The sequence below is a fragment of the Scyliorhinus torazame genome, chromosome 22 (assembly GCF_047496885.1).
Source record: "Scyliorhinus torazame isolate Kashiwa2021f chromosome 22, sScyTor2.1, whole genome shotgun sequence".
Classification (NCBI taxonomy): domain Eukaryota; kingdom Metazoa; phylum Chordata; class Chondrichthyes; order Carcharhiniformes; family Scyliorhinidae; genus Scyliorhinus; species Scyliorhinus torazame.
Genome location: NC_092728.1, coordinates 41,372,945 through 41,399,045, shown reverse-complemented (window position 1 = coordinate 41,399,045; position 26,101 = coordinate 41,372,945). Strand labels below are relative to the sequence as shown.

At 51.0% G+C, this 26,101-nt stretch overlaps 1 protein-coding gene across 1 annotated transcript in view; it reads left to right on the top strand.

Moving 5' to 3' along the window:
* The window catches only part of LOC140398804 (uncharacterized), a 31,305-nt gene that overhangs the window by 1,170 nt on the left and 4,034 nt on the right, over nt 1–26,101 (top strand). The window lies entirely within an intron of this gene.

Below are 26,101 nucleotides of genomic sequence, written 5' to 3'. Positions count from 1 at the left end.
TAGGAAAATACTTTGACTCACTGTTTGCTTGTGGAATTATGTTGATAGTTTTATGATGTCATATAAATAGCTTGATTGATTGATATACAGGGATCATTGAGGATTTTCTGGCCCTCACCTGACCTGGCATGTGTCAAGGAGAGATATTCAGCATGAAATTGTCTTCTGCTGTGTCTGGCTTCCTCACTCAGTTGAGTTTAAAACATTCCTCCTGTACTGGCCCTCCACACTCTTATAATATTAATTAAAATTTAGTACAGTATAAAGTTTTACAACACCAGGTTAAAGTCCAACAGGTTTGTTTCGATGTCACTAGCTTTCGGAGCGCTGCTCCTTCCTCAGGTGAATGTTTAGTGGCAGAGATGCTCAGGTTCCTGTTGGTCGATAATTCTCCCTTCCTCCATTGAAATGTCTTCTTGCCATTGAAACACTCCTGGCAGCAAAGTAGCCAAATGAAATGTTGAGCATGATTTAAACAGGTGGATGTGCACCTCACAAAGCTCCCACAATTCTTTCAAAGGACTAGTGAGATACCATCACTGCGTGTTGAGCCCATTTGGTCATTACTGAATGCAATTTTGAAACATACAGTTCAATTGTCTTATGATATCACATGGAAGGCACTCTGACATCAGAAAGAGAGTGAGATGAATCACAGAGAGCAGCAGATGAGCACTGGGGCAGATGAATTGAGGCGTAAGAAATATCCCATTGGAGTCAGCTTGGTTAGAAATTGTGACTGTGTCTTCGAATAATGGAATATCTATTTTAGAACACTGTGTTGCAGAACCAAAAAGGAAAAGGGCTATTTTAGATTTCACATTGCGTCGTTGGATAACATTAATAGATAATCTGATGCTAAAGGATCTTTAGGAGTGATCATAATCTGATAGAATTTTAAAATAAGTGCCTGAGTGGTGTGATTAAGTTCCAATCCTTAACTTATGCAAAGTCAATATGGAGGTATAAAGGGTGGACTGTCTAAGGTATGTTAGAAAATCAGGTTGAAAGATTTGGTGCTGGGTAAGATCGTAAAAGCGTTTAAATCAATTATAATTCTCAATGAACCTTTGCGGAATAAAATCCCATTGGAAAAGTACAAAACTGGCTAATGGGAGAAATGAGGCTAGTATTAGACAAAAGGAAATGAAGATGGACAGTGTTGCCAAAAGGATTCGTGATTTTGAGGGTTGGAAGGACTTCAGAACATCAGCTGAAGATGAGCAAGAAATAATAAAGAGGAGAAAGAAGAATATGGGTGTATTTTGGCAAGAGAGGTAAAGAATGGAAAGAGAACAAGTATGCAGAAAAGAAGAGGTCAGTATTAGCTATGAGGAAAGATTAAATAAACTGGGATTGTTCTCCCTAGAGAGACAGAGGCAATCTGATAGAAGTTTATAAAATGATGAGGGTATAGATAGGGTGAACAGTTGGAGGCTTTTTCCGAGGGTGGAAATGACAATTACAAGTGGGCACAAGTTCAAGGTAAATGAAATGAATGAAAATTGCTTACTGTTACAATCATAAAATTTCATAGAATTTACAGTGCAGAAGGAGGCCATGAAAATCGCTTAGTGTCACAAGTAGGCTTCAATTCGGCCCATCGAGTCTGCACCGGCTCTTGGAAAGAGCACCCTACTCAAGGTCAACACCTCCACACCCTATCCCCATAACCCAGTAACTCCAGCCAACACTAAGGGCAATTTTGGACACTAAGGGCAATTTATCATGGCCAATCCACCTAACCTGCACATCTTTGGACTGTGGGAGGAAACCGGAGCACCCGGAGGAAACCCACGCACACACGGGGAGGATGTGCAGACTTCGCACAGACAGTGACCCAAGCCGGAATCGAACCTGGGACCCTGGAGCTGTGAAGCAATTGTGCTATCCACAATGCTACCGTGCTGTCCAAAATGAAATGAATGAAAATCGCTTATTGTCACAAGTAGGCTTCAAATGAAGTTACTGTGAAAAGACCCTAGTCGCCACATTCCGGCGCCTGGTATGGGAATTGAACCGTGCTGCTAGCCTGCCTTTGTCTGCTTTCAAAGTCAGCGATTTAGCCCTATGCTAAACCAGCCCCTGGTAAGAGGGGATAGGTTCAGTGGAGATGTACGGGGGAAGTATTTTACACAGAGGGTGGTGGTGGCTTGGAATGCACTGCCAAGTGAGGTGGTTGAGACAGATATGTTAGCAATCTTTAAGACTTATCTGGATAGACACATGGGCAGATGGTGTATAGAAGGGTACAGGCGTTTGGTCTAGATAGGACATGTGATCGGCACAGGCTTGGAGGGCCGAAAGGCCTGTTCCTGTGCTATATTGTTCTTTGTTCTTTGTTAAGGGTCATTCAAGAGCCTGTCATAGGCATTTTAGAGACAGAGACAGCAGAAATTATAATGAAATGGCACCAACCAAATATTTTGTGTCTCTCTTCACGTTTGAAAACAAAATAACTTGGGGAACTAGAGTCCAAAGAGAATGAGGAACTTAAAGTAATTGATTTTAATCGTCATTTTCTCATACAGAACTTGCATATTGCTGAAAAAGATATTGTTGTCACAGTTCTTTGTCTTGCTCTCATCAGAACATTTGCAAGAATACAATGCAAGGGAAATCAACCAATTTATACTGAATCAGAAGAGAGTGCTGATTGGTTGGCAATTGGGCTCTGATTGGTTGCCATGGATGGAGACTGGCCTCTGGTTCCGTGTCATAGAACATATAGAACATAGAACATTACAGCGCAGTACAGGCCCTTCCGCCCTCAATGTTGCGCCGACCTGTGAAACCACTCTAAAGCCCATCTACACTATTCCCTTATCGTCCATATGTCTATCCAATGACCATTTGAATGCCCTTAGTGTTGGCGAGTCCACTACTGTTGCAGGCAGGGCATTCCACGCCCTTACTGCTCTCTGAGTAAAGAACCTACCTCTGACATCTGTCATATATCTATCTCCCCTCAATTTAAAGCTATGTCCCCTCGTGCTAGACATCACCATCTGAGGAAAAAGGCTCTCACTGTCCACCCTATCCAATCCTCTGATCATCTTGTATGCCTCAATTAAGTCACCTCTTAACCTTCTTCTCTCAAATGAAAACAGCCTCAAGTCCCTCAGCCTTTATTCATAGGGGGCGTCATTCTCCGACCCCCCGCCGGGTCGGAGAATGGCAGTTGGTCGCCGTGAATCCCGCCCCCGACCCCGCCGAAGTCTCCGGTACCGGAGATTGGGCGGGGGCGGGAATCGGGCCGCGCCGGTTGGGGGGACCCCCCGCTCAATTCTCCGGCCCGAGTGGGCCGAAGTCCCGCCCAGAAATTGCCTGTCCCGCCGTCGTAAATCAAAGCTGGTATTTACCGGCGGGACCAGGCGGCGTGGGCGGGCTCCGGGGTCCTGGGGGGGGGGGCGCGGGGCGATCTGACCCCGGGGGGTGCCCCCACGGTGGCCTGGCCCGCGATCGGGGCCCACCGATCCGCGGGCGGGCCTGTACCGTGGGGGCACTCTTTCCCTTCCGCCTCTGCCACGGCCTCCACCATGGCGGAGGCGGAAGGGACTCTCCCCACTGCGCATGCGCGGGAAACTGTCGGCGGCCGCTGACGCTCCCGCACATGCGCCGCATTTCCGCGCCAGCTGGCGGGGCAACAAATGCCATTTCCGCCAGCTGGCGGGGCGGAAATCCCTCCGGCGCCGGCCTAGCCCCTCAATGTTGGGGCTCGGCCCCCAAAGATGCGGAGCATTCCGCACCTTTGGGCCGGCGCGATGCCCGTCTGATTGGCGCCGTTTTTGGCGCCAGTCGGCGGACATCGCGCCGTTGGGGGAGAATTTCGCCCAAGATCCTCCCTCCATACCAGGCAACATCCTGGTAAATCTCCTCTGCACCCTTTCCAATGCTTCCACATCCTTCCTATAATGCGGCGACCAGAATTGCACGCAATATTCCAAATGCGGCCGCACCAGAGTTTTGTACAGCTGCAAGTCTTCTCTCCTTTTCTCCTTTCTCCTTCCTTGAAAGTGGGAATGGAGTGGAATTGAACTGTCAGTCGCCATCAACCGGCGCATTCTCCATGGCAACACCTCTACCAATCAGAGCCCACTTGCCGACCAATCAGCGCTTTCTTCTCATTCGGTATACATTTGTTGTTTTCCCTCACATTGTATTCTTATGAATGACCTGATGAGTACAAGATGAAAAGCTTCAACAGAAAGTCGCTTTTCTCAGCAATGATTATTTATAGCGTGGGAAGAGTACTGGCGAAATTGATGGAACTAAAGACCAACAGATTCCTTGGTTCTGATGGCCTGCACCCCAAGACATTATGAATGGTAACTGCAGAGGTGCATTGGTTTTGACTTTCTACTATTCCGTAGATTCTAGATCGGGTGTGTAGATGAGAGTAGTGAAGTTGATGCCATTTATATGGATTGCAGCAAAGCCTTTGAGAAGGTTCCACATTGGAGACTACACAGAAGGTAAAAGCACATGGGATCCTGGGTAACTTGGTAAGTTGGATCCAAAACTGGCTTAGTGGTAGGAGACAGGGTGGTGATAGAAGGTTGTCTGCGTGACTGGAGGCCGGTGTCCAGGGGTGTACCATAGGGACCAGAACTAGGTTCCTTATTGTTCGTGATATATATAAACGATATAGATAAGAATGTTGGGGGGGCGGGGGGAGCTATGAAGAGAGGCTGGATCGACGAGTGTTTTTTCCTTTAGAGGAGAGAAGGTTGAGGGGGGAACAGATTGAGGTTTTTAAGGTTATAAAGGGATGGACAGGGTGGATTGGAAGCAGCTTTTCCCCTTAGTTGAACGGTCAATTACAAGGAGGCATACTTTTAAGGTGAGGAGCAGGATGTTTAAAGAGGACTTAAGGAAAGACTTTTTCATTCAGAATGGTTGGAATCTGAAATGCACTGCCTGGGATGGTAGTAGAGGTGGGAAACCTCACAACATTTAAAAAGTACATGGGGAGCACTTGAAATGTCAGAACATTCAAGGCTTTGGACCAAGTGCTGAAAAGTGGTTGAGTGTAGATTTAGTGTAGTTTTGTTGGTGCAAACCCAATTGGCCAAAGGTCCTCTTCTGTGCCGTCTGACTCTCTAACTCCGCCTCTTGGCCACTTTCACTGGTTCGCCCTTATCTGTTCTGCTAGTTACGTCCTCAACAACTCCAGTTGTTTTATCCAACATGATTTCTCATTCATAAATTGAAAGATTAGCAGCAGTTATGTCCCCTCAGTTCCGAAGTCCTAGACAAGAGAATGATATCCCCAACCATGTCCCCATCTCACTGTCATTTAATTTCTTATTAATATGGCACAGTAAGAAGTCTTACAACACCAGGTTAAAGTCCATCAGGTTTGTTTCAAACACTAGCTTTCGGAGCACTGCTCCTTCCTCAGGTGAATGAAGAAATATGTTTCAGAAACATATATGTAGACAAGGTCAAAGATGCCAGACAATGCTTTGAATGCGATCATTTGCAGGTAATTAAGACTTTACAGATCCAGAGATAGGGGTTAACCCCAGGTTAAAGAGGTGTGAATTGTCTCAAGCCAGGACAGTTGGTAGGATTTCGCAAGCCCAGGCCAGATGGTGGGGAGTGAATGTAATGCGACATGAAACCAAGGTCCCGGTTGAGGCCGCACTCATGTGTGCGGAACTTGGCCCACCCCCCCACTACTTGCCTTCAAACAACCGCGTAACCTCAAACAAACCATTGTTTGCAGCAAACTACCCAGTCTTCAGAACAGTGACCACGACACCACACAACCCTGCCATGGCAATCTCTGCAAGACGTGCCAGATCATCGACATGGATACCACTATTACACGTGAGAACACCACCCACCAGGTACGCGGTACATACTCGCGCGATTCGGCCAACGTTGTCTACCTCATATGCTGCAGGAATGGATGTCCCGAAGCATGGTACATTGGCGAGACCATGCAGACGCTGCGACAACAGATGAACGGACATTGCGCGACAATCGCCAGGCAGGAATGTTCCCTTCCAGTCGGAGAACACTTCAGCAGTCAAGGGCATTCAGCCTCTGATCTCCGGGTAAGCGTTCTCCAAGGCGGCCTTCAGGACCCGCGACAACACAGAATCGCCGAGCAGAAACTTAGAGCCAAGTTCTGCACACATGAGTGCGGCCTCAACCGGGACCTGGGATTCATGTTGCATTTTTTTTTATTCAAAAAAATATACTTTATTCATAAAATTTATCATAAGCATTACAGAACATTTCAAATTGTCTTGACTGTACATTTCCGGCAGAGCTACATATTGCCTTGACTTTCTTTCATTCAATTTTGATAATGTTATACACATATCACTCTTTACATTACAATTCCTTCTTAAATATTTACAGTGTCATGTTTGTTTTTGTACATTGGAGTGTTGGTTGCCCAGACCGAGGGGGGTTTACACTGTTACCCGCCCCTCGTTGTACATTTGCTGGAAAGACTTTACACAGTGGTCTTTCCCCATTGCGCCTTGGCGGCAGCTGCCCCAAGCCTGAATGCGTCCCTCAGCACGTAGTCCTGGATTCATGTTGCATTACATTCATCCCCCTCCCCCATCTGGCCTGGGCTTGCAAAATCTTACCAACTGTCCTGGCTTGAGACAATTCACACCTCTTTAACCTGGGGTTACCCCATCTCTGGATCTGTAAAGACTTAATTATGAAATGAAATGAAAATTACCTGCAAATGCTCGCATTCAAAGCATTGTCTTGCATCTTTGACTTTGTCTATATATATGTTCCTGGAACATACCTCTTCATTCACCTGAGGAAGGAGCAGCGCTCTGAAAGCTAGTGTTCGAAACAAACCTATTGAACTTTAACCTGGTTGTAGAGACCTACCATGCGGTTCAAGTGCAGTCTCCTAAAACTCGGTAGAAATTTAAAAAAAAAAAATATTTTTTATTAAGGTTTTTTAACAACACAATTTTTTTCCCCTTACAAACAATCACCCCCCCCCCCCCCGCCCCCCCCCCGTAACAAAATAACGCAAATTCTCCCTGAGCAAGATATATACATGGCAAGATGGTATATTTACATAGCTTTATACACTGGCTCTTGGCCGCGCGTACCGTTTCCCCCCACCCTCCATGCCATCTCCCGCTCGTCCATCCCCTCAAACAGTCTCTCGTTCCCCCCTCCCCCCCCCCCCCCAGGGTTGCTGCTGCTGCTGAACGACCTTCTTCTAATGCTCCGCGAGATATTCTAGGAACGGTTGCCACTGCCTGTAGAACCCCTGTGCAGACCCTCTCAAAGCGAACTTAATTCTCTCCAATTTTATGAACCCCGCCATGTTGTTAATCCAGGCCTCCAGGCTAGGGGGCTTCACCTCCTTCCACAATAGCAAGACCCTTCACCGGGCTACTGGGGACGCAAAGGCCAGAATGCCGGCCTCTTTCGCCTCCTGCACTCCCGGCTCATCCACTACTCCGAATATTGCTAGCCCCCAGCTTGGCTTGACCCGGACTTTCACCACCTGGGATATTACTCCCGCCACTCCTCTCCAGAACCCCTCCAATGCCGGGCATGACCAAAACATATGGACATGGCTCGCCGGGCTCCCTGAACATCTTTCACATCTATCCTCTACCCCAAAGAACCTACTCAGCCTCGCCCTCGTCAGAAGCGCTCTGTGAACCACCTTAAATTGTATCAGACTGAGCCTGGCACACGAGGAGGAGGTATTAACCCTACCCAGGGCATCGGCCCATAGCCCTTCCTCAATCTCCTCCCCCAGCTCCTCCTCCCATTTACCTTTCAGTTCTTCTACTAGCGCTTCCCCCTCTTCTTTCATCTCTTGGTATATTTCCGACACCTTACCCTCCCCGACCCATACCCCCGAGATCACCCTATCTTGAACTTCTTGTGCCGGGAGCAACGGAAATTCCCTCACCTGTCGCCTCACAAAAGCCCTCACCTGCATATATCTAAATGCATTTCCCGGGGGTAACTCAAATTTCTCCTCCAGTGCCCCTAGGCTCGCAAATGTCCCGTCAATGAACAGGTCCCCCCTTCTTCTTATCTCCGCCCGATGCCAGCCTTGGAACCCCCCGTCCATCTTCCCCAGGACAAACCGGTGGTTACCCCTGATCGGGGACCATACCGATGCTCCCATTGCACCCCTGTGTCTTCTCCACTGGCCCCAGATCTTTAGTGTTGCTGCCACCACCGGGCTTGTGGTGTATTTTGTCGGCGAGAGCGGCAGCGGTGCCGTTACCAACACCCCCAGGTTCGTTCCTTTACAGGACGCCATCTCCATCCTCTTCCATGCCGCCCCCTCTCCCTCCATAACCCACTTACGGACCATCGCCACATTTGCTGCCCAGTAGTAACTCTCTAGGTTTGGCAAAGCCAACCCTCCTCGGTCCCTGTTGCATTCCAAGAACCCTCTCCTAACCCTCGGGGTCTTATTTGCCCACACATACCCCATGATACTCCTACCTACTCTCTTGAAAAAGCCCTTGATGATCACGATGTGGAGGCACTGAAACACGAACAAAAACCTCGGAAGGACCACCATTTTGACCGACTGCACCCTACCCGCCAACGAGAGCGGGAGCATGTCCCATCTTTTAAAATCCTCCTCCATTTGCTCCACCACCCTCGTCAAATTCAGTTTATGTAGGGCCCCCCAACTTCTGGCTATCTGGATCCCCAGATACCGAAAACTCCTCTCCGCCCTCCTCAGCGGCAGGTCCCCTATCCCTCTTTCTTGGTCCCCTGCCAGTAATACAAAAAGCTCACTCTTCTCTACATTAAGCTTGTAGCCCGAGAACTCTCCAAATTCCTTCAGAGTCTGCATGACCTCCACCATCCCCTCCATTGGGTCCGCCACGTATAGCAGCAGGTCATCCGCATATAGCGATACCCGATGCTCCTCTCCCCCGCGGACTATGCCCCTCCATTTCTGAGACTCCCTAAGTGATGTGGCCAAGGGTTCGATCGCCAATGCAAACAAGAGGGGAGACAGGAGGCACCCCTGTCTCGTCCCTCGGTACAGCCGAAAGTACTCCGACCTCTGCCGGTTCGTCACTACGCTCGCCACCGGGGCGTTGTAAAGGAGCTTAACCCATCTAATAAACCCTCCCCCGAACCCAAACCTGCGCAATACCTCCCAGAGGTACTCCCACTCTACTCGGTCAAAGGCTTTTTCCGCGTCCATAGCTGCCACTATCTCCGCCTCTCCCTCCTCCGATGTCATCGTTATCACGTTTAAGAGCCGCCGCACATTGGTATTTAACTGCCTGCCCTTTACGAATCCTGTTTGGTCTTCGTGAATCACCCCCGGGACACAGTCCTCAATCCTAGTGGCCAGTACCTTCGCCAATAGCTTAGCATCCACATTGAGGAGCAAAATCGGCCTGTATGATCCACATTGCTGTGGATCCTTGTCTCGCTTTAGAATCAGGAAGATTGTCGCCTCCGACATTGTCTGGGGCAGGGTTCCCTCCTCCCTTGCCTCGTTGAAGGTCCTCACTAGTAGCGGGGCCAGCAGGTCCACATATTTTCTATAGAATTCCACCGGGAACCCGTCCGGCCCCGGGCCCTTCCCCGCCTGCATGCTCCCCAAACCCTTACTCAACTCCTCCAACCCAATTGGTGCCCCCAAACCAACCGCCTCCTGCTCCTCCACCCTCGGGAACCCCAGCTGGTCCAGGAATCGCCTCATCCCCCCTTCCCCCCCTGGGGGCTGGGATCTGTACAGCTCTTCATAGAAGTCCTTAAATACCTTATTTATTTCCATTGCCCTTCGAACCGTGGCTCCCCTTCCATCTTTGATTCCCCCTATTTCCCTCGCTGCCGCCCTCTTACGGAGCTGGTGCACCAGCATCCGACTAGTCTTTTCCCCGTACTCGTAAGTCACCCTTGCGCCTTCCTCCACTGTGCCTCCGCCTTGCCCGTGGTCAGCAGGTCAAACTCCGTCTGGAGCCGTCGCCTTTCCCCAAGTAATCTTTTCTCCGGGGCCTCTGCGTATCTCCTGTCCACCCGCAAGATCTCCCCACTAGCCTCTCCCTTTCCATTCCCTCTATCTTCTCCCTATGAGCCCTGATGGAGATCAGCTCTCCCCTGATCACCACCTTCAACGCCTCCCATACCACCCCCACTCGCACCTCCCCGTTGTCGTTGGCCTCCAAGTACCTTTCAATACACCCCCTCACCTTCCCACACATCACCTTGTCCGCCAGCAGTCCCACATCCAGCCTCCACAGCGGGCGTTGGTCCCTCTCCTCTCCCAGCTCCAGTTCCACCCAGTGCGGGGCATGGTCCGAAACGGCTATGGCCGAATACTCCATCCCCTCCACTCTCGGGATGAGCGCCCTGCCCAGAACAAAGAAATCTATCCGGGAATAAGCCTTATGCACGTGGGAGAAAAAAGAAAATTCCCTGGCCTGCGGTCTTGCAAACCTCCATGGGTCCACTCCCCCCATCTGATCCATAAACCCAATTAGTACCTTGGCCGCCGCCGGCCTCCTTCCCATCCTTGATCTGGAGCGGTCCAGTGCTGGGTCCAGCACCGTATTGAAATCCCCTCCCATTATTAGTCCTCCTACCTCCAGGTCCGGAATGCGCCCCAACATGCGCTTCATGAATCCAGCATCATCCCAGTTTGGGGCGTATACATTTACCAACACCACCCACGTCCCTTGCAACCTACCACTCACATCACGTATCTCCCTCCATTGTCCGCTACGATAGTCTTGGCCTCAAATGACACATGCTTTCCCACCAGAATTGCCACCCCTCTATTTTTTGCGTCCAATCCCGAGTGAAATACCTGTCCTACCCATCCCTTTCTTAACCTGACCTGGTCCGCCACCTTCAGGTGTGTCTCTTGGAGCATTGCCACATCTGCCTTCAGTCCCTTCAAGTGCGCGAACACTCGTGCCCGCTTCACCGGCCCATTCAAGCCCCTCACGTTCCACGTTATCAGCCGGATTGGAGGGACTCTCACCCCCACCCCCCTGCCGACTAGCCATCTCCTTTTCTGGGCCAGTCCCTTGTCCGCGTCTCCCTCACTCTCCAGTCCCCCAGCTGGGGGACCCCCATCCCAGCCACCTCTTCTGTGTCACGTTCTCTTTCGGCCAGTGCAGCAGCAACCCTTTCCCCCCCCCTTCCCCCCCTCCCTCCTCTCCCCTCCCTCCCCCCCCCCCCCGCTAGATCCCCGTCTAGCTTTTTTGCTCCCCCCATATCCCTCCCGTAAGTCAGCTGACACCTGCTGATCCCGGCTTCCCCCGCCATCCCTTTAACCCCCCCGTGTGGGAATCTCCCAATCAATGTACATTCCTTTGTTCTCCTTCCCGCCTTTTTTTGCTGCGCGCGGGAAAGACAACCCTGCGCTTCCCAAAGCCTGCCCCGCCTCCCATGGCGCAGCTCCTGTCATGGCCTTGTCCCTCTCCCCCAGCCCATATATCCTTTCCTGCGCGTGGTTGACCCCCTATGTACAACAACCCTCAAACATCCCCCTCCCACACAAACCCTCAATTAGAGTCCAATTTTTCAGCTAGTATAAAGGTCCACGCCTCTTCGGGCGTTTCGAGGTAGTGGTGTTGGCCATTATGTGTAACCCACAGTTACACAGCTGCAGCATTCCAAATTTCACCCCTTTCCGGTGCAGCACCGCTTTGGCTCGGTTGAAACCCGCTCTCCGCTTAGCGACCTCCGCGCTCCAGTTCGGGTATATTCTGATCTCCGCATTGTCCCACTTGCTGCTCCTTTCCTTCTTGGCCCATTTCAGGACCCTCTCTCTGTCCGTAAACCGGTGAAATCTCACCACCATCGCCCTTGGCGGCTCTTTTGTCTTGGGCTTCCTCGCTAGCACTCGGTGCGCCCCATCCAGCTCCAGCAATCCCGGGGGGGCCTCCGCACCCATCAGCGTCCCGATCATTGTGCCCGCATATGCCGTGGCATCGGCCCCCTCCACTCCTTCTGGGAGACCCAGGATCCTCAAGTTGTTTCTCCTTGATCTGTTCTCCAGGTCTTCGAGTCTTCCCGCCCACGTCCTGTGCAGCACCTCGTGCTGCTCTACTCTCTCCGCCAGGCCCACGAGCTCGTCGTCGTTCTCACTCACTTTTTCCTGGATCTCCTGGATCTTCACCTCTTGGGCTTTCTGGGTTGCTCCAAGTTTTTCCACCATTGCTAGTATAGGCGCCACCATCTCCTTACGCAGCTCCTCGAAGCAGCACTTGATGAACTCTTTCATCTCCTCTCTGTCCATGGGCGCCGCCATTTTGTTTTTTTCTTCTTTCTTCTCCCGCTGCTCCAGGGCCGCTTTCCTCGCCGTTTCACTGCGGGTCCGGTACATGCAGGGCTGTAGGGGACTTCCTCCGTTCTTCCCCACGGGATGATTTTTTTTTTACAGGTCCGTTGGGGCTCCGTTAGCGGGCCCAAAAGTCCGTTTCTGCGGGAGCTGCCGACTCGCGCGGCTTAGCTCCGCATCGCCGCGACCCGGAAGCCTGCCAAAACTCGGTAGAAATTTGAGTTACACTTCTCGGATTCGAAGTAAGAATCTTTTATTGCCTCTACTGATTACAATTGAGAGAAACTTAAATCTATTCTCAATAAAGCCTTGCCAGCAAAAGACTTAAAGAGAAGTAATTTATAAAACAGTTTTAACTTTCAAAAATAATACAGAAATGGTTTCTTGCTTACTTCCCGAAATTCTATGTTTAAGGAGAATGTTATCAGTCTAACTCCATCTGTCCCTACCCCTGCAATGTGCTGATTGGCTTGGATGGGTTTCAAATATATTTGGTTGGATGGTTAGTTGTCAATCAGCAATGTGCAACATATATTCGGATATGTTGCATTTGTAGATGTTTGTGTGTGTTGGAATGTGATATGTCCTCTTAATCAATTCTATTTTTTGCTGGTTTATTGCTGACTGTGCTTCTATCTGAATTCTGAACAATGGTGTGTTCGTGTAGCCATGGCGACCTTGAGTATGCTGCATAGCTTTTGCTATTTAAAACAATGGTCAGTTTATGATATCAGTAAAAATGTTGCATAAGCTCTAGCTAGTTTATTTGAATGTTTCAGATCCTGTGTTTTGCCACTGCAAATCCTGCAAGCTGTGTATTTGGAATCTAAATTATGCTTGATGTTATATGATGAAATCCATTTTAAAATGGATTTTAAACTGGGCTTTAGTTTTTACATTTGAATGGCTGAATCAATTACCCTTTTACCTATTAGAAATGGACAGTTTCCTTCACTGTTGTAAGAGTTCTTACTGTGCTCACCCCAGTCAAACGCCGGCATCTCCACATTATTAATATGGCGACATTGCACCAAGTTGCTGCATCGTTCACACTATTGGGATGACTTTTACTTCCCAGCGTGAGTGTATGTAGGATGTTTATGCTGGAGTCAAGTTTGTATTAATGTCTGTGTTTCTCTCACAGTTTTTGTTAGACACTGTGTTTATGCTGAAGTTTGTGTAAGAGAAAGTGTTTGTGTTTCTTTTGCGTTACAGTTTCTAGTTAGAAATTGTGTTACCCAACAACTGCAGGCATTTCCGTGAGCGGGAAGAGAAAATCTGGAGAGCGGACGACTTTTAAAAGCTCTCCAAATGTTCCCATCCTGCCTGCGACGATGCCTGCTGGTAGCAGGCCGGAATATCATGTTTGTGTTAGGGATTGTGTTAGAGAATGTGTTCGAGTTGGTGTTAGTGTAATTGTGCATTACACTTAGTGCTTGTGTTAGAAACTGTATTTGCCCTGGAGATGATGATTATATTGGAGATCGTGTTATTGACTGCAATGGAGATTATGTGCTAGTTGTGTTTCAGACAATCGGTTTCCTGGCTGTATTAGAGACTGTCTCTATTCCTGGATGCATTTCAGACGGAATTACCATTTGTCAGAGACCACGGGAGGGATTCTCCGCTAACCGGCGGGGCGGGGGGTTCCGGCATAATGGAGTGGCGGGAACCACTCCGGCGTCGGAATTCTCCGCACCTTTAGGAGCCAAGCACTCACCTTGAGGGGCTAGGCTCGCGGCGGAGTGGTTTCCGCTCTGCCGGCTGATGGGAAAGGCCTTTGGCGCCACGCCAGCCGGCGCCGAAAGGTTTTCACCGGGCGACGCATGCGCGGGAGCGTCAGCGGCCGCTCACGGCATCCCCGCGCATGCGCAGGGGAGGGGGTCTCTTCCTCCTCCGCCATAGTGAAGACCATGGCGAAGGCGGAAGAAAAAGAGTGCCCCCTCGGCACAGGCTCGCCTGCGGATTGGTGGACCCTGATCGCGGGCCAGGCCACCGTGGGGGCACCCCCGGGGCCAGATCGCCCCGCGTCCCCCCTAGGCGATTCCCACCGACCGGCGCAACGCGATTCCCGCCCCCGCCGAATCTCTGGTGGCAGAGAATTCGGGACACGGTGGGGGCGGGATTCACGCCAGACCCCGGCGATTCTCCAACCCGGTGGGGGGTCAGAGAACGACGCCCCATTTGTGTAACTAGATGTTTTTGAGACTTTGGGCAGAATCAACCTGGTCCCTCCCTGTTAGTGACATGGGCGACATTCTCCGACCCCCCGCCGGGTCGGAGAATCGACGGGGGCTGGTGTGAATCCCGCCCCCGCCGGTTGCCGAAGTCTCCGGCACCGGATATTCGGTGGGGACGGGAATCGCACCGTGCCGGTTGGCGGCCCCCCCGCTCGATTCTCCGGCCCGGATGGGTCAAAGTCCCGCCGATAAATTGCCTGTCCCGCCGGCATAAATTAAATCACCTACCTTACCGGCGGGGCAAGGCAGCGTGGGCGGGCTCCCGGGTCCTGGGGGGGACGCGGGGCGATCTGACCCCAGGGGGTGCCCCCACGGTGGCCTGGCCCGCGATCGGGGCCCACCGATCCGCGGGCGGGCCTGTGCCGTGGGGGCACTCTTTCCCTTCCGCCTCCGCCACGGTCTCCACCATGGCGGAGGTGGAAGAGACTCCCTCCACTGCGCATGCGCGGGAAACTGTCAGCGGTTGCTGACGCTCCTGCGCATGCGCCGCACGGAGATGTCATTTCCGCGCCAGCTGGAGGGGCAACAAAGGCCATTTCCGCCAGCTGGCGGGGCGGAAATTCCTCCGGCGTCCGCCTAGCCCCTCAATGTTGGGGCTCGGCCCCCAAAGATGCGGAGCATTCCACACCTTTGGGGCAGCGCGATGCCCGTCTGATTGGCGCCGTTTTGGGCGCCAGTCGGCGGACATCGCGCCGTTTCCGGAGAATTTCGCCCATGAGAGTGCCCGTGAGAGTGTTGGTGGAGGTGTTCGAGATATGGTAATAACTGTTGGTGACAGTGTTGGTGATGATATTAATGATGGTATTGGTTACTGTGCCAGTGTTGGGTTAGTGAGAGTGTCAGTGACTGTTTCGTGACTTTGTTGGATTGGATTTGGATTTGATTTATTGTCACGTGTACCGCGGTACAGAGAAAAGCACTGTTCTGTGTACAGTCCAGACAGATCGTTCCATACATGAAAAAAACATAGGACATACATAAATACACAATGTAAATACATAGACACAGGCATCGGGTGAGCATACACAGTGTAGTACTACTCAGGAGAGATGATGTGTGAAGAGATCAGATCAGTCCATAAGAGGCTCATTCAGGAGTCTGGTAATCGCGGGGAAAAAGCTGTTTTGGGACCTGTTAATGCGTATTCTCAGACTTTTGTATCTCCTGCCTGATAGAAGAAGTTGGAAGAGAGACTAACCCGGGTGGGAAGGGTTTTTGATTATGCTGCCTACTTTCCCAAGGCAGTGGGAGGTGCAGATAGAGTCAATGGATGGGAGGTGAGTTTGTGTGATAGACTGGGCTGTGTTCATGACTCTCTATAGTTTCTTACGGCCTTGGGCTGAGCAGTTGCCATAGCAGGCTGTGATGCAGCAGATAGGGTGCTTTTTATGGTGTTTCTGTAAAAATTGCTAAGAGTCAATGTGGGCATGCCAAATATCCTTCGTTTACTGAGGAAGTATACAGCGATTACCATGGGGTATTTTAATCTACATATAGACTGGAATAATTAGATTTTCGAAGGTAGCCTGGATGAGGAATTCATAGATTGTTTTCAGGAACATTTCTTGGAAAAGCATGTTCTGGAGCCAGCTGTGTGCAGGCTATACTAGTCCCGGCATTGTGCAACAAGATAGATTTAGTTCATGACCTCATAGTGAAGACATGCCTAGGTAGCAGTGATCATAATATGATAAGATTTTATTCAGTTTGAGAGTGAGAAGAGCGGGTCCATGGCTAATATTTTAAACTTAAAGATTATCTGAAGGCCTGATAGAGCTGACTAAAGTGAACTGGTAAATTAGGTTAAGGGATAGGTCAATAGACATGTGGTGGCAAATATTGAAGGGATATTTCAGAATACATAGAATTGATGTATTCGAAAAAAAAAGAAAAATTCCAAGGCAATCGCCATTGGTGGTTAACTTAAAAACTTAATGATAGTCTCAAACTGAAAGAAAAAATAATAATTACACAGAGATGGCAGGTCAGGAGATTGGACAGAGTATAACAGACAGCAAAGACTGACTAAAAGATGAATGAGGGAGGAAAAATTAGAGAGCGGGAGAAAACTAACTATAAACATAAAGATAAATAGTAAAAGCTCTTACACCTATTTAAAAAAGAAACAAGTTAACAACGAGAGCATTGGTCCTATAGTCTGGGGAATTAATAGTGGAAAACAAGGAGATGGCAGATGAATTGAACATGTATTTGTAGAGGATACAAATAAAATCCCAGAAATAGCTGTAAATCAGGGAATGGGAGGGAGGGAGGAATTCAGGAAAATTGCAATCACCAGGGAACTGGTGCAGGGCAAATTGTTGGAGCTTTGGGCTGACAAGAGCCCAGGTCCAGATGGATTTCATTTATAAGACCCTAGTCTTAAAATAAGCTGCTGATGAGATAGTTGATGCATTGGTTTTAATTTCCAAAATTAACTAGATTCAGGGAAGGTTCCATTAGATGGAACAATAGTGAATGTAACTCCTTTGTTCAAAAAGGGAAGGAGATTGAAAGCACGAAACTACAGAGCATATAAGAACATAAGAACTAGGAGCAGGAGTAGGTATTTCAGCCACTCGAGCCCGCTCCGCCATTTAATGCGATCATGGCTGACCCTCGCTCAGCCTCAACTCCACTTTCCTGCCCATTCTCCATGACCCTTCAACCCATTACTAATTAAAAATATGTCTATCTCCTCCTTAAATGTAATCAAAGACCTGGCATCTATTGCACTCTGGGATAGCGAATTCCACAGATTCCAGAGATGACACCAAGTTGGGTGGGAGAGTGAACTGTGAGGAGGATGCAGAAATCCTTCAGCGTGATTTCGACAGGTTGAAGGAGTGGGAAAATAAATGGCAGATGCATTATAATTTGGATAAATGTGAGGTTACCACTTTGGTAGCAAAAACAAGAAGGCAGATTATTATCTGAATGGACATAAATTAGGAGAGGGGAATGTGCAACAAGACCTGGGTGACCTCGTACATTAGTCACTGAAGGTAAGCATGCAGGAACAGCAGGCGGTAAAGAAGGCAAATGGTATGTTGACCTTCATAAGGACAGGCCTTGGTGAGGCCACACCTGGAATATTGTGTGCAATTTTGGTCTCCTTACCTGAGGAAGGATGTTCTTGCTATCGAGGGAGTGCAGCGAAGGTTTACCAGACTGATTCCAGGGATGGCAGGACTTATGTATGAGTAGAGATTGAGTTTTGTTAAGATTGTATTCATTGGAGTTCAAAGGTATGAGGGGGGGATCTGAAAGAAACCCATAAAATTCTAGCAGGACTAGACAGGGTAGATGCAGAAATAATGCTCCCAATGGTGGGGGTGTCCAGAACCAGGGGCGGGATTCTCCGACCCCCTGCCGGGTCGGAGAATCGCCGGGGGCTGGCATCAATCCCGCCCCCGCTGGTTGCCGAATTCTCCGGCACCGGAGATTCGGCGGGGGCGGGAATCGCGGCGCGCCGGTTGGCGGCCCCCCCCCCCCCCCCCCCGGCGATTCTCCGGCCCAGGATGGGCCGAAGTCCCGCTGCTGGAATGCCTGTCCCGCCGGCGTGGATTAAACCACCTCTCCTACCGGCGGGACAAGGCGGCGCAGGCGAGCTCCGGGGTCCTGGGGGGGGGGGGCAGGGCGATCTGGCCCCCACAGTGGCTTGACCCGCGATCGGGGCCCACTGATCCGCGGGCGGGCCTGTGCCGTGGGGGCACTCTTTTTCTTCCGCCTTCGCCATGGTCTACACCATGGCGGAGGCGGAAGAGACCCCCTCCACTGCGCATGCGCGGGGATGCCGTGAGCGGCCGCTAACGCTCCCGCGCATGCGCCGCCCGGCAATGTCATTTCCGCGCCAGCTGGCGGGGCACCAAAGGCCTTTCCCGCCATCTGGCGGGGCGGAAATCAGTCCGGCGCGGGCCTAGCCCCTCAAAGTTAGGGCTCGCCGCTCTAAATGCGGAGGATTCCGCACCTTTGGGGCGGCGCGATGCCGGACTGATTTCGCCGTTTTGGCGCCGGTCGGCGGACATCGCGCCGATTACGGAGAATTTCGCCCCAGGGGTTACAGTCTCAGGATATGTGGTAGACCATTTAGGACAGAAATGAGGAGAAATTTCTTCACCGAGAGAGTGGTTATCCTGTGGAATTCATTACCACAGGAATCAGTTGAGGCCAAAAATTGCACGTTTTCAAGAAGCAGTTAGATTAGCGTTTGGGCGAACGGGATCAAAGAATATGGGAGGAAAGTATGATTAAGCTATTGAGCTGGATGACCAGCATGATCATAAAGAATGGCGAGCAGATTCTAAGGGCCGAATGGCCTCTTCCTGCTCCTTTAGTTTATAGAACATACAGTGCAGAAGGAGGCCATTCGGCCCATCGAGTCTGCACCGACCCACTTAAGCCTCACTTCTACTTTGGACTGTGGGAGGAAACCGGAGCACCCGGAGGAAACCCACGCAGACACGGGGAGATCGTGCAGATTCCGTACAGACAGTGACCCAGCGGGGTATCGAACCTGGGACCCTGGAGCTGTGAAACAACAGTGCTAACCACTGTGCTACCGTGTTGCCCACGGTTTTAAATCTGCTACCCCTTATCCTAAAACTATGACCTCTTGTTCTAGATTGCCTACAAGAGGAAGCATCCACTTCACATCTAGTTTATTCATACCTTTCATCATCTTATATACCTCAATTAGATCTCCTCTCATTCTTCTAAACTCTATAGAGTATAGGCCTAAACTGTTCAATCTCTCCTCATATGACAAACCCCTCATATCTGGAATCCATCTAGCGAACCTCGTCCGAACTGCCTCTAATGCAATTACATCTTTCCTCAAATAAGGGGACCAAAATTGTAAGCAGCTGTCCAGATGTGGTCTCACCAATGACTTATACTATTTCAGAAACACTTCCCTACTTTTATACTCTATTCCTTCAGCTATAAAGACCAAAATTCAATTTACAAATAACAAAGAACAAAGAACAATACAGCACAGGAACAGGCCCTTCGGCCCTCCAAGCCTGTACCGGTCTTGATACCAGCCTTGGCCAAAGCCCTCAGCACTTCCTTGTGTCATATCCCTCAATGCCCCATCCTATCCGTGTGTTTGTCAAAATGCTTTTTGAACGCTGTTTACCTTACTACCTGCAGACTAATTTTCTGAGATTCATACATGAGAACACCCAGATCCCTCTACACCGAAGCACTTTGAAGTTTCTCTCCATTTAGATAATAATTTGCCTTTCCATTTTTCTGACCAAAATGGATAACCTCACACTTATCTATGTTAAACTCCATCTTCCAAATTTTGGACCACTCACCTAACCTATCCATTTGTAAATTTCTTATTCCCTCATTGCAACTTACTGTCCCACCTATTTTAGTGTCACCTGCACATTTGGCTGTGGTACCTTCTATCCCTGGATCCAAGTCATTGATGTAAATAGTTGGGGCACAAGGACCAAACCCTGTGGCACACCACTAGTTAAATCTAAAAACATAGTATGAAGTCTTACAACACCAGGTTAAAGTCCAACAGGTTTGTTTCGATGTCACTCGCTTTATGGGAGAACATAGGAATTAGGAGCAGAACGAGGCAATTCAGCCCTTCGAGCCTGCTCCGCCATTCAATCAGATCATGGCTGATCTCTTCCTGGTCTCAAAGCCCCACTTCCCTATCTGTTCCCCATCTACCTTTAACCCGTTTCTTTTAAATCTGAAATATATCTATCTCCCTCTTGAAACCATGTAATGATTCGGACTCCACCACCCTCTGCAGGAAGTAGTTCCTCCTCTTCTCAGTTCTAAATCTACCACCTCTCAACCTATATCTGTCACCTCTTGTTCTAAATTGCCCCACAAGGGGGAACATTTGGTCTACGTTTACTTTATCAATATCTTTTAGTATCTCAATCAGATCCCCTCTCATCCTTCTAAACTCCAGCGAGTATAAGCCCAACTGTTTAATCTCTCCTCATACATCAACCCCTCATCCCCGGAATCAACCTGGTGAACCTCATCTGAACTGTTTCCAATGCCACCACATCCGTCCTCAAATAAGGAGACTAAAACTGGACACAATGCCCCAGATGTGGTCTCACCAATGCCCTATACAATTGCAGCGACACTTCTCTACTTTTATACTCCAGTCCTTTTGCAATAAATGCTAACATTCCATTTACCTTTCTTATTACATTTTGTACCTGCATACAGACTTTCTGTGATTCATGAACAAAGACACCCAGATCCTTCTGCCCAGACACATTTTGAAACTGCTTTCCACTGAGATAATAATTTGCCTGCCTATTTTTTCTGCCAAAATGGATAACCTCACACTTATTCACATTATACTCCATCTGCCAAATTTTGGCCCAATCTCCGAGCCTATCTATATCGGTCTGTAAATTCTCTAACTCCTCTTCACTGTCTGCTTTCTATTTTAGTATCATCTGCAAATTTTACACTCTGTCCCTGCTTGCAGATAATTTATATAGATTGTAAACAGTGAGGTCCAAGGACTGAACCCTGCGGCACCCCACTGGTTACAGTTCGCCAGTCAGAGAAGGACCCATTTAACCCAACCCTCTGCTATCTGTCAGTAGGCTCATCCTCAATCCAATCTAGTATTCTACCCGCAACCCCCTGTGGTCTCACCTTCTGGATCAATCTTTTATGCAGCACCTTGTCAAATGCCTTCTGGAAGTGTAGATATACCACATCCACAGGTTCCCCATTATCCACCTTGTTGGTTAGGTTCTCAAAGAACTCAAGCAAGTTTGTCAAGCATGATGTACCTTTCATAAAACCATGCTGACAATGGTGGATTGAGCTTTGTCTTTCCAAATGTTCAGTCATCTCCGCCTTAATGATTGATTCCAGCAACTTCCCCACCACAGAGGTCAAGCTAACCGGCCTATAGTTTCCTACTTTTTTGCCTCTCTCCCTTTTTGAATAGGGGAGTTACATTAGCATGTTTCCAATCCGGGATCCTTCCAGAATCCAGGGAATTCTGAAATATCATAACCAATGCATCCACGATCTCTGCTGCCAACTCCTTTAATACCTTAGGGTGCAGGCCATCAGGTGCTGGAAACTTATCTGCCTTTACTTATCTGCTTATCTGGGATTTACCCCAGAATACTGAGGAAAGCAAGGGAGGAAATTGCTGGGGCCTTGACTGACATCTTTGTATCCTCATTGGCTACAGGTGTGATCCCAGAGGACTGGAGAATAGCTAATGTGGTACCGCTGTTTAAGAAAGGTAGCAGGGGACTTCCGGGTGTGGCTATGCAGAGCTAGGTCGCATATTCGGTAGCTCCCGCTTGGAGCGGACTTTTGGGCTCTTTTACAGGGCCCCCACGGCATTTGTTTGACATTTCCCGGTGTGGCAAGAGGACTGCAACACTCCCCTGATGGTGTCCCCCAGGAGTGTTGTGTCTTTTGGCTGCCAGGCCCGGCAGAAACAGTAAACGATTTGGCTGTAACTGCAGGGGAGAGAGGGGCCTCTTCCAGCATGCAGGCGGGAGAAGGGCAAGCCTAAAGCTGCAAGTTGACTTGAGGGCCTCTATTAAAGGTGAATTCTAGCAGCAGAGGGAACAACTGTGAACAGATCTACCAAGGCCATTGAAGAAGCGGGGACGAGGCTTCCGGTGGCGGCCATGGAGGAGTAGGTCGCGCATTCGGCAGCTCCCGTCTGGAACGGACTCTCAGGCCTTTTTCAGGAGTTTCCATAGACTTTTTGGGGCAGATTGGTGAAGCGAACACTACCAAAAGGATTCCCTCTCGAGACTTCCAGTTGCAGCTATGCAGACCTAAGTCGCACATTCGGCGGTCCTGCAAAAACGGACTTTTGGGCTCTTTTCAGGGCCCCCAAGGGCACTTTTTCGACGTTTCCTGGTGTGGGAAGGAGTTAATAATAGCTCCCCGTCAGTATATGGCTTTAACTAGGAGCGGGGCAACAAAAAACGTGGTGGTGGACCAGAAGAAGGGAGGGAAGAAGGACAAAATGGCGGCGGGCGGAGACCAGGCAGCGTGGAGGCAGTGGGCGGAGGAGCAACAGGAGGGTATCCAGCGCTGCCTCAGAGAGATTAAAAAGGACCTGCTAGAGCCGATGAAGGCTTCTATTGATAAGCTGCTGGAGACACAGACGGCCCAGGGGGTGGCGATCCGAGAGGCTCGACAAAAGATCTCTGACAATGAGGATGAGATCTCAGCCCTGGCGGTAAAGGTGGAGGCGCACGAGGCGCTCCACAAGAAATGGCAGGAGCGATTCGAGGAGATGGAGAATCGGTCGAGGCGGAAGAATCTGCGGATTCTGGGCCTCCCGGAGGGGCTGCAGGGGCCGGACGTGGCGGCCTATGTGGTCACCATGTTGAACTCGCTGATGGGAGCGGGGTCCTTCTAGGGGCCCATGGAGCTGGAAGGGGCCCATAGAGTGTTGGCGAGGAGGCCCAAGGCTAACGAGCCTCCGCGGGCGGTGCTGGTGCGATTCCATCGGTTCGTCGATCGGGAGTGTGCGCTTAGGTGGGCCAAGAAGGAGAGGAGCAGCAGGTGAGAGAACGCGGAGGTTCGGATATATCAGGACTGGAGTGCGGAGGTCGCGAAGAGGAGGGCCGGGTACAATCGAGCGAAGGCGGTGCCGCACAGGAAGGGGGTGAAGTTTGGCATGTTGCAGCCGGCGCGATTGTGGGTTACCTACAAGGACCGGCACCATTATTTTGAGTCTCCGGAGGAGGCGTGGGCCTTTGTTCAGGCCGAGAAGCTGGACACAGACTGAGGGTCGGGATGGGCGATTGGGGATTGCGGTGGATATGTTATGCCTATTTTTGGTTCGGAGTGGGGGGGGCCTTTGCATTGTTTTGGGTTTCTTTTTCTCTGTGTTTTTCTTTTTCGGGTTGGGGAGGGTGGATGGGGCGGGTTGGGCACTGTTTTGGTTGGTGGCGGGGCCTGGTAGGTGGAACGCGCGGGCTTTTTTCCCGTGCCGAAGACTGGGGGGGGGGGGCGGGGAAGCGAGGATTGTTTCCCGCGCTTAGAACGGAGGGGGAGAGCCTGTGGATGGGGAGCGGGAGAGGAGGGTGTGCCACACAATGGGGGGAGTCGAAGGGGAGGCGGGAGTGGCCGGGATCAGCAGGAGTCAGCTGACTTACGGAAGTGCAATGGGGGGAGTAAACCAGCTAGGATGGGTCCTAGCTGGGGGTGGGGTGGGGGGGTGGGGGGGGGGGGGGGATCGAGTTGCTGCTGCTAAGGTCAAGGAGGAGCTGGAGCGAGTGGGGGGGGGGGGGGTGTCGAGACGGGGCTATGCCGCTGTGGGGAACGGGCCGGGTGTGGGGTGCGGGCGCGTGGCTGGCCGAGGAGGGGGTCATGGCTAGTCGGCGGGGGAGGAGGGCGGTAGCCCCCTGATCCGGCTGATAACCTGGAATGTAAGGGGACTGAATGGGCCGGTTAAGCGGGTCCGCGTGTTCGCGCACCTGAAGGGGCTCAAGGCGGATGTGATTATGCTCCAGGAGACACACCTTAAGGTGGCAGACCAGGTAAGACTGAGGAAAGGGTGGGTAGGTCAGGTGTTTCACTCGGGGCTAGATGCCAAAAATCGAGGGGTGGCGACCTTGGTGGGAAAGACGGTGTCATTCGAGGCGTCGAGCATTGTGGCAGATAATGGCGGTAGGTACATAATGGTAAGTGGTAAGTTGCAGGGAGAGAGGGTGGTACTGGTCAATGTGTATGCTCCGAACTGGGACGATGCGGGTCTTATGCGGCGTATGTTGGGTCGGATCCCAGACTTGGAAGTGGGGGGCCTGATAATGGGGGGAGACTTTAACACGGTGTTGGATCCGGCACTGGATTGCTCCAGGTCTAGGACGGGTATAAAGCCGGTGGCGGCTAGAGTGTTGAGGGGATTTATGGACCAAATGGGAGGGGTGGACCCTTGGAGATTTGCAAGGCCGGGGGCTAGGGAATTTTCATTCTTCTCACATGTCCATAAGGCTTATTCTCGAATCAACTTTTTCATTTTGAGTAGGGCCCTGATAGCGAGAGTAGAGGATACCGAGTATTCGGCAATAGCCATTTTGGACCACGCCCCGCATTGGGTGGACTTGGAGATGGGGGAGGAGAGGGACCAGCGCCCGCTGTGGCGCTTGGAGGTGGGGCTGTTGGCGGACGAGGAGGTGAGCGAGCGGGTCCTAGGAAGTATAGAGAGTTACTTGGAGACCAACGACAACGGGGAGGTCCGAGTGGAGATGGTATGTGAGGCACTGATGGCGGTGGTGAGGGGAGAGCTGATCTCCATTAGGGCCCACAAGGAGCGGAGGGAGCGGGGGGAGAGGGAGAGGCTGGTGGGGGAGATGGTGAGGGTAGACAGGAGGCATGCGGAAGAGCCTGAGGAAGGATTGTTGCGGAAGAGCCTGAGGAAGGATTGTTGAGGAAGAGGCACAGTCTCCAGGCCGAATTTGACCTGGTGACCACCAGGAAGGCGGAGGTGCAGTGGAGGAAGGCCCAGGGGGCGGTCTACGAGTATGGGGGAAAGGCAAGCCGGATGCTGGCGCATCAGCTTCGGAAGCGGGACGCAGCTAGGGAGATCGGGGGAGTTAAGGACAGGGGAGGGAGCGTGGTGCAGAGTGGGGTTGGCATCAATGAGGTCTTCAGGGACTTGTACGAGGAATTGTATCGATCCGAGCCCCCACGGGAGGAGGGTTAGGGTTAGGGTTAGGGTTAGGGTTAGGGATGGGCCGTTTCCTGGACCAATTGAGGTTTCCAAAGGTGGAAGAGGGACTGGTGGCGGGACTGGGGGCCCCGATTGGGCTGGAGGAGCTGATCAAAGGGATAGGAAGCATGCAGGCGGGGAAGGCACCGGGGCCGGACGGTTTCCCGGTCGAGTTCTATGAAAAATATATGGACCTGTTGGGCCCGCTGTTAGTTAGGACCTTTAATGAGGCAAGGGAGGTGGGGGCTTTACCCCCGACGATGTCCCGGGCACTGATCTCCTTGATCCTGAAGCGGGACAAGGATCCCCTGCACTGTGGGTCTTACAGACCGAGTTCCTTGCTAAATGTAGATGCCAAGGTGCTGGCGAAGGTCTTAGCCACGAGGATTGAGGATTGTGTGCCGCAGATCATCCATGAAGACCAGACGGGGTTTGTGAAGGGGAGACAGTTGAACGTGAATGTGCGGAGGCTTTTGAACGTTATCATGATGCCGGCGAGGGAGGGGGAGGCGGAGATAGTGGTGGCGATGGACGCTGAGAAAGCCTTCGATAGGGTAGAGTGGGGGTACCTGTGGGAGGTGCTGAAGAGGTTCGGGTTTGGGGAGGGGTTTGTCAGGTGGGTTTGGCTGTTGTATGAGGTCCCGATGGCGAGTGTGGCCACAAATAGGAGGAGGTACGAGTACTTTTGGTTGCACCGAGGGTCAAGACAGGGGTGTCCCCTGTCCCCCCTGCTCTTCGCACTGGCGATTGAACCCCTGGCTATGGCACTGAGAGAGTCGAGGAACTGGAGGGGGTTGGTGCGGGGTGGGGAGGAGCATAGGGTGTCGCTTTATGCGGACGACCTGCTGCTGTATGTGGCGGACCTGGTGG